Below are 9,664 nucleotides of genomic sequence, written 5' to 3' on the forward strand. Positions count from 1 at the left end.
GTATGCTTGCGCGGTGGTCTCGCTCTCTGATGGCTTCGCCGAAGGCCTCTTGCACCGGCACTTCCTGGTTTAGTGATGTCTAAGGAGGTTTGCCCCACAAGGCTGTGCAAGTTGAGGCCGGATGTGACGCGATTATTGATTGGTGACGCGCTGCGCATGCGTCGTTATGGCTTGGACGGCCTCGATTTAGTATTTAATGCGCAAGAAAATACATAGCCAGCTACAGCCCCCCGAGGAAGCCCATGCAAAACGTGCATTGGGGCTGCAGCATAGGATCCCTAGGTGGCAAGAACTATGGGTAAGGATAGTGTGTGACCTTTTGTATATATTCGTGCTCCCTTAAAGTGGTACATACCTTGTCCATAGTGGCGATTCTTTCTATGACCTAAATTTGATTATTTGGAATCTCTGATTGAGATTGAGGGAGCAACCCTAAGTGGGTCACTTTTATATGATAATATAGTGGTTAGAACCTGTCCTACCCCCCACTAATATTCGGGATCTATATGCTCTTGCACCTGTTACCCATTGATTTGCTTTGTCTCTCATTGTATGTAGTATTTATATATATGTTGTTTTTATGATAAATATGTTTTGAATAAAAATCTTTACTATTTGCATTTTTGGGACATTTTATACTCTTTTTTTGCTCTGTCGTTGATTATGTCTTGGAGAATGTCCTTGGCTATTGTTGCCTTCCTCATTACAACATTGAGGATTTAACTATATTGAAATATGCTTTCTGAATTGAGGAGTGTGTATTTACAAGGCAAACATGTACCACCAAGCAATTGCTATGACTGGCAGTGATCTGGGGCTGCTAGTTTAGCTAAATAGCTGGGTAATCACTTAGAACAGGGAACACCTAAAGGACGATCAGCACCACCCATTCTCAGATTGGATGGCTGAACTATCTATCAAAATACTGAAAGTTCAGCACGTCCCTTCACTAGATTGGACAAGTGAGTTGTTACTCACTGCATCCAAGACACACTGAGCGGAGGAATAGTGACACTTACTTCTTACTCAAACTTCATTGTGTGATTGCTGATCCTGATCCAAATCCCCCTAATCTCCTTATTTTCCCTCTCATTACTTTCATATTTTCTCTTCTCTCCTCTTCTGCATATCTCCTTCTCACACATCACCCCATATTCTTCTTTTTAATTTTCTTATGGAAACTACCTGGAGCTGCACTTAAAAACTCAAAAGACAACCACACTCACAAATATATGTTTTACCTGACAATCCCTGAACAAAAGCCTTCTATTTCATTAGTTTATACAAGATGAGAACGGGATCCAACACGTGAGACAGAAGATGTAGTCGAGGTACGAGCCAGAGAGTCAAAGCCAGACGGGACACGTAGTAACTAGTGTTGAGCATTCCGATACCGCAAGTATCGGGTATCGGCCGATACTTGCGGTATCGGAATTCCGATACCGGGATTCCGATACTTGCCGCGTATCGGATACCGGAATCGGAAGTTCCCAGATTCAAAATGCAGAAATTCAGCCAATGAAAATGATTTCAAGTGTGGGCACATCCTGTTCAGCATGGAGGGCATGAAACTACTGGCATGGCTGTGATTGGCTGCTGAAATGATGTCATGATGAAGTTTAAAAGTCGCTGGCGCCATTTTGCGATCACTCTGCTGTGAATTCAGTTAGTGACAGGACGCTGTTTGCTGACTGAGGGCCAGTTTAGAGATAGCGATTTGCTTCTTTGTGCTTTCCAAAGGCTAATTTAGCAACCGCTGTGTTCACCTACTATTCACCTTGCTTTTGCCTTGTAGCGCTGTTTTCACAGCGATCTGCAAGGTCTGTGTGTGTGTGTGTGTGTGAGTGCAGCCCACTCTCTAGTCTGAGTGCAGCCACATAGGCCATCCATAGCTGGTTGTATTCAGTTCAGGGAGGGTGGTTCATTGCCTCATACTGTCCTTTTTTTTTTTTTTTTTCCAAGTAGTGTAGTCTGCTGCTAATTTATTCAAAAAAATCCTATTAGTGTCTTTCCACCCGTCTCCAGCTAATTTGTGGAAAAACACTAGATAGGATAACGTAGAGGAGGGTTTTTGGGCCTTGCAGCGCCGTTTACGGCTGTCTGCACGGTCTCCGTGTGACTGCAGCTCTATCCGTTGTCAGTTCAGCCCCCAAAAAATAAATAAATAATAAAGTTCACCAAACACACCAGTTACACCACTTTACATTTGTGTAGGCCACATTAGCTCATATTAAAGTCTAGTCCACACTTTAGAAAATTAGTGTTTCTTATACCTGTTAGGAGGAGTTGTTCAGGAATAAGCACACAAAGCCGTTAGTACTTTTCTGCTTATCTTTATCAGTCAACCAAGATGAAGAAGGCAGTGAGTAAGGCACGTGGGCGTGGGCGCGGAGCAGGGAGGGGACGTGGGGATTCTGTGCCTGCTTCGGGCACCGGTGACTCATCAGCACCCACTTTCACCAGGCAACAGTCGTTCATGCGCAGCTTTGTGTCAGAGCGCCGTACACCGCTGCTGCGTGAAGAACAAATTGAAGCCGTTGTCGGATGGATGGCAGCTAATGCATCAACTTCAATTAGTGCCACATCCTCTCAGACACAGAGCACTGGAGAGCAGCCATCTGTCTCTTCACCACCTGCCAAATTGCCCAGGCAGACAGAGAGCCCAGGGCAGGAGCCGTCTCTACTTCTGTTCTCTGAATCTCTTGGCTTGGAAACAGGGGGCCAGCCAAGCAGCATTGGAGAAATGGAAGAAGAGGCAGGGTGCAGTGATGCCCAACAGCTTTTTCTCTCTTCCTCTGAAGAGGCGGGTGGGCCAGTGGCTCCGGTCACCACATCGCAGGCCGCATCAGCTGATGATGACACTCAGGTGCCACTTACTGGTGCGTGCTCTGCTGCTGAGACTACCCAGGAGGAGCAGTTGGGGGCAGAGGGTAGTGTAGATGATGAGGTCCTTGACCCATCTTGGCATGAGGGACAGGAAGGTGGTGGGAGCAGCTCTGAGGAAGAGATTCCCCGTACGGCCCAAAGAGGGAGAGGGAGGGGGAAGACTGCAGATCCTGCAGCCTCCGCTTTGGCACCCGTTAGGAGCATGTCTCTTCCAAAAGCCAAAAAGGGCGCTCCCAAGACTTGCAGTGCCTGGTCCTTTTTTGACACAGTTGCAGATGACATTTGCTATGTCAGATGCAAGGTGTGTCATCAAAAAGTCAAAAGAGGGAAAAATGTCAGCAACCTCAATACCTCCAACATGTGGAAACATGTGCGCACCAGGCACCCAGCGGAGTTAGAAAAACACACTGAAGAGCTAGGCCAACCAACAGCGGCAGCTACCACCTCTTCAGCTCGTGTTGCCTCTTCCTCCAGCTCACACGCAGCTGGTTCGGCTTCCTCCCAGGATCGCCGTGGAAGAACCTCTGGCCCTGTTGTCCAGAGACCCGCTGTAATTCCACCCGCAGCACCACTTTCCCAGTCATCCACACACTCCCAGCCCAGTCTACAGCCATCGGTAGTACAGGCATGGGAGAAAAGGCGGCCTTTCTCGTCAAACCACCCACGAGCACAGGCTCTGACTGCAGGCATTGCCAAACTTCTGTCACTGGAAATGCTGTCATTCAGGCTGGTGGAGACTGACAGCTTCCGTGACTTGATGTCATTGGCAGTCCCACAGTACAATGTGCCCAGCCGCTTTTACTTCAGCAGGCAAGCCGTCCCTGCCCTGCACAAGCATGTGGAGGGACACATAAAACACGCGCTACTGAACGCCGTCAGTAGCAAGGTCCACCTCACCACCGATGCGTGGACCAGTCAACATGGACAGGGGCGATACCTTTCCCTCACTGCTCATTGGGTTAATGTCGTTGAGCCGGGTACAGACCGTGCGAGTGGCGCAGGGCGTGTCCTGCCCACTCCAAGGATTGCAGGAATCCATTCTGTACGCATTGACTCCTCCTCTTACACCAGTTCCTCAGAATCATCGCTGCAGGAGCCGTCACAGTCCACCTCCACATGGACCCGTGATGAACGTGTACCTGTTACGACCGACATGAGCACAGCCGTGGCCAAACGTCAACAGGCCGTCTTGAAATTAATTTTTTGGGGGAATCGTAGCCACACAGCGCAGGAGCTCTGGAATGCCATCAAGCAGGAGAGCGATGTGTGGTTTGTGCCAGCGAATCTCCAGCCAGGCATGGTAGTGTGTGATAATGGCCGAAATCTGGTGGCAGCTCTGGGCCTCGGCAACCTCACTCACATCCCATGTCTGGCACATGTGCTCAATTTGGTCGTGCAGAGCTTTTTGAGGGACTATCCGGATCTTGATGCACTGCTGCACAAGGTCCGCCTAGAGTGTGCTCACTTGCGGCGTTCCAGCACGGCAAAAGCGCGCATTGCGGCTCTGCAGCGCCGACACCGCCTGCCGGAACATCGCATCATATGTGACCTACCTACCAGGTGGAATTCCACGTTACATATGTTGGAGCGGTTGTGTGAGCAGCAGCAAGCTGTAATGGAGTACCAGCGGCTTCAGGCGCAAAGAAGTCGCAGTCAGCGCCGTACAGACTTCACAACCACAGAGTGGGCCACTATGAATGACGTCTGCCAGGTTTTGCGTCCCTTTGATTATTCCACGCGGATGGCGAGTGCAGATGATGCACTAGTCAGCATGACTGTCCCCCTTATCTGCCTGCTTGAAAAATCACTGCAAGCGCTAAGGGATGATGTTGTGGAAGAGGTGGAGGATGAGGATTCACCATTTCCATCATCTTCTGGACAGTCAGCGCCACGTGGTTCCTCACAAACGCGTAGGCAGGGGACAGTTTGTGAGGAGGATGAGGAGGAGTCAATGGAGGAGGAAGACATCCGTCCAGAGGAGGGAGTTACACAATTGTCCAGTACTCAGTGTGTACAGCGAGGGTGGGGTGATGACGAGCGGGCAGAGATCACGCCTCCAGCAGGGGACAGCGTTTCTTGGGCAGTTGGCAGTCTGCAGCACATGGTGGATTACATGCTGCAGTGCCTGAGAAACGACCGCCGCATCGCCCACATTCTCAACATGTCTGATTATTGGGTGTTCACCCTCCTCGATCCTCGCTACCGGGACAACGTAGAAAGCCTCATCACACCGTTGAACCGGGAGCGAAAAATGCGGGAGTACCAAGACACACTAGTCAATTCCATCATCTTCTCCATTCCAACTGAGAGAAGTGCTGCTAGTGCATTCCAAAGCAGCTCAGTGCGTCCAGGCAGTGGTGGAGGCTCTGCACAAAGAGGGAGCAGAAGCAGTGCCTCTGCCCAAGGCAAGACCAGTATGGCCCAACTGTGGCACAGTTTTCTGTGCCCACCACAAAAGTCTACACCATCACAGACGGCTCCAGTCAGCAGGAGGCAACGGTTCCGTCAGATGGTGACAGACTACATGTCTTGCCCTCTTGCTGTACTCCCAAACGGCTCTTCCCCTTTCAAGTTTTGGGTCTCAAAGCTGGATACATGGCCAGAGCTAAGCCAGTATGCATTGGAGGTGCTGTCTTGCCCTGCGGCCAGTGTATTATCGGAACGTGTCTTTAGTGCTGCAGGTGGTGTACTAACTGACCGTCGCATGCGACTATCCTCCGATAACGTTGACCGGCTTACTTTCCTGAAAATGAACAAGGCCTGGATCTCGCAGGAATTTGCCACTCCTCTTCCTGATTAAATAATTAGGTGACTGTCTACAGTATCCAGGTCTCCTGTTGTGTTCATCTTTCTACCACCTGAACTGTAATTCCTGGGCTCCAACACCGCCAGTTGAGGCTCAGAAGTGTCGTCTGCACAGTCAAAACATACGACCCAGTGTTATTGGGTTTCAGTAACGTCAGCTGATCCCCAGCTGTGTAGCCGGCAATGTGTCCTGCGACCGCCACGCTGACACAACAACTGAAATGTAAGGGAATCGGTCCCCCCCCCCCCAAGGCGTTTGTTACTGAAAGAGCCACCTTGTGCAGCAGTAATGCTGCACAAGGAAAAGGTAGCTATTTTTGTTTAGCTCTTTGCACACGCAGAACTTAACACTTATAAAATGTGTCCACTGATACCGTAAAACCGTCCCGGAGGTGGGACTTTCCTTCGTAATATGACGCAGCACAGCCGTCATTCCTACCCCCTTATTACAGAAAAAAAGATTGCCATGAAGTGAACAGAAACACAATGAATTCAGATTCGACCAAACCCAACGTTTCGACCCACAAGGGTCTTATTCATGGGGTTACTATGGAGATAAAAAAACAGTATGAGTAACTGGTCATAGCAAAATTTCATTGAGGACAAATACATAGTAGAGAATCTAAAGAAAATATAGAATCACCAAAATCTGAGTATATATATACATAACAGACATAGTGCAAGCAAAATTAAAAATGTACAAACAAGTCGCCATGGTTACTTGGAATAGTGTAACTAGATAGTAGGAAAAGGCAATGGTATGAGGGAAAATGTGGGGAGCGAAGGATTACCTTGGTTTCCAGAGGTACGTAAATAGATAAGAAAGCAGGAAGGCAATTTTTTCAGTATAAGTCCTGTCTCTGTGATAAATAGAGTAATGTTAGAATAAAGCATATAGACAGTTTAGGGGTCCTGGACAATGTATATTGTATAAAAAGTGTATAATGGGTCCAGAAGGTTTTATTTATGCGGGGAATACTGCTTATAGTAGTACCTATGGTATCACGGGGAGGCACATCCATGCGGAATGGATCATTAGGGAGCCAGGGGTAGTGCTCTAGCCCATATGTTCTGCCTAGTAGTGGAATAATAGCAACGTGAGATGGCATAGGTGAGGTTTGAATTATATTGAGAGTAAATGAGATGAAGTACCTGTTAGAGCTCGGGGCAGTAGCACTCCTGTGTAGAGTTCAGTATAGTATATAGGAGGAATGGGAGAGCCCGGAGTGGATGTGCAGTACCTAGGAACAATGGTTCAGGGGAAGGTCAGATTAGGTGGCAGGGATGTTGTGTGTGGTCCAAGTTAACCACAAAATACCTGAATTGTCCTTGAGCCAAATAGCAGTACTGACTGGTATGGTAGAAGGTACTGGGGAGGTAAATGGTGTGGACTGACCAGGCTCCCGGTATGCTGTGAAGGAAATGCAGCTTAAGTGAGTGAGAGCAGTGGAGGCTATGGTGGCGCAGCGTCTGATGCTGGGGACATACCTGAGAGATCCGGTGCACTGGAATGTAAGGGCGGCACTCCCGTGCCTTGCCCGAGGTAGTGTGCAGTGTGGGGACTCATTGCCGGAGTTAAATAATGCCCGCGGTACCGCTAGACCGGAAGTGAGGACGCGAAACCGGAAGTGGCGTCACGCACATGCGCAGTGACCGCTCAAGGTGGCGCTGATGTATGGGCAGAGTATGCCAGGAGGATGTTAAATAAGGAGGGGGGCCCGGAGTGTAATGAAAGCAGCTGGAACAGGGACGGAGCGTCCCTGTGGTAGTGTGTATAAAACGGTAGCGGCGCCTAGTAGAAAAGGAGAGGGACATAGTAATGTGATGGATCGGTGGAGTTAATGTTAATATATATATATGTGGCTGACCTAGAAAATGGGGGGGAAAAAAGGTAATGGGGACAGGATATGTGAGCCGGGTGGATGATGAGCTAAAAAATAGCGGATAGTATTACTATCGGTAATACTATCCGCTATTTTTTAGCTCATCATCCACCCGGCTCACATATCCTGTCCCCATTACCTTTTTTCCCCCCCATTTTCTAGGTCAGCCACATATATATATATTAACATTAACTCCACCGATCCATCACATTACTATGTCCCTCTCCTTTTCTACTAGGCGCCGCTACCGTTTTATACACACTACCACAGGGACGCTCCGTCCCTGTTCCAGCTGCTTTCATTACACTCCGGGCCCCCCTCCTTATTTAACATCCTCCTGGCATACTCTGCCCATACATCAGCGCCACCTTGAGCGGTCACTGCGCATGTGCGTGACGCCACTTCCGGTTTCGCGTCCTCACTTCCGGTCTAGCGGTACCGCGGGCATTATTTAACTCCGGCAATGAGTCCCCACACTGCACACTACCTCGGGCAAGGCACGGGAGTGCCGCCCTTACATTCCAGTGCACCGGATCTCTCAGGTATGTCCCCAGCATCAGACGCTGCGCCACCATAGCCTCCACTGCTCTCACTCACTTAAGCTGCATTTCCTTCACAGCATACCGGGAGCCTGGTCAGTCCACACCATTTACCTCCCCAGTACCTTCTACCATACCAGTCAGTACTGCTATTTGGCTCAAGGACAATTCAGGTATTTTGTGGTTAACTTGGACCACACACAACATCCCTGCCACCTAATCTGACCTTCCCCTGAACCATTGTTCCTAGGTACTGCACATCCACTCCGGGCTCTCCCATTCCTCCTATATACTATACTGAACTCTACACAGGAGTGCTACTGCCCCGAGCTCTAACAGGTACTTCATCTCATTTACTCTCAATATAATTCAAACCTCACCTATGCCATCTCACGTTGCTATTATTCCACTACTAGGCAGAACATATGGGCTAGAGCACTACCCCTGGCTCCCTAATGATCCATTCCGCATGGATGTGCCTCCCCGTGATACCATAGGTACTACTATAAGCAGTATTCCCCGCATAAGTAAAACCTTCTGGACCCATTATACACTTTTTATACAATATACATTGTCCAGGACCCCTAAACTGTCTATATGCTTTATTCTAACATTACTCTATTTATCACAGAGACAGGACTTATACTGAAAAAATTGCCTTCCTGCTTTCTTATCTATTTACGCACCTCTGGAAACCAAGGTAATCCTTCGCTCCCCACATTTTCCCTCATACCATTGCCTTTTCCTACTATCTAGTTACACTATTCCAAGTAACCATGGCGACTTGTTTGTACATTTTTAATTTTGCTTGCACTATGTCTGTTATGTATATATATACTCAGATTTTGGTGATTCTATATTTTCTTTAGATTCTCTACTATGTATTTGTCCTCAATGAAATTTTGCTATGACCAGTTACTCATACTGTTTTTTTATCTCCATAGTAACCCCATGAATAAGACCCTTGTGGGTCGAAACGTTGGGTTTGGTCGAATCTGAATTCATTGTGTTTCTGTTCACTTCATGGCAATCTTTTTTTCTGTAATAAACGTATTGAACACTTTTTTTGCATCATACCCAATCAGAGTGTGCGGTAATTTTCTGGCTACATGACCCTTTGGACCCTCGGGTCTGTCTTACCAGCACCTCGCATTGTTTTTGATCAGAGTGCATACCATTATTTTCTCTATATTCCTACCCCCTTGGCGCCGTGCCCCGGCTCCTCAGCGTTGTTTGATTCCGTCCCGGAGCCTGCGCTGTTATGTTATCCCGTGACCAGGCACACTTAGCGCTGCCCGTCTTCTGGCATCATTTGGTGTCAGGATGGCTGCGCCTGTGCGGCCATGCTGGCCGAGAGCCCGCCTCGCAGTGTCTTCTGATTTAATCCCACTGGGGGCCTGGGATCCATGGACATGCGCAGTGCATATCTGAACCTCCACCTCTCACTCATCTCCCTATGGCTTCTTCAGACTGTTCGGTGTCAGCTGGTCCCTAATAGCATGCCACGGCCGTGACACCGCACAGTCTTAAGAAGCCGTAGGGAGGGGAGTG

At 48.6% G+C, this 9,664-nt stretch overlaps 1 long non-coding RNA gene across 1 annotated transcript; it reads left to right on the forward strand.

The window, feature by feature from the left end:
- The first annotated feature begins 8,361 nt into the window (after positions 1 to 8,361).
- On the forward strand, positions 8,362 to 9,300 carry LOC143781321 (uncharacterized). The gene is made up of 3 exons (XR_013216657.1): positions 8,362 to 8,452; positions 8,745 to 8,813; positions 9,058 to 9,300. It is a non-coding gene; the product is annotated as an uncharacterized LOC143781321 (long non-coding RNA).
- The last annotated feature ends 364 nt before the right edge of the window (positions 9,301 to 9,664 follow it).

Source organism: Ranitomeya variabilis, chromosome 6 (assembly GCF_051348905.1).
Source record: "Ranitomeya variabilis isolate aRanVar5 chromosome 6, aRanVar5.hap1, whole genome shotgun sequence".
Lineage (NCBI taxonomy): Eukaryota > Metazoa > Chordata > Amphibia > Anura > Dendrobatidae > Ranitomeya > Ranitomeya variabilis.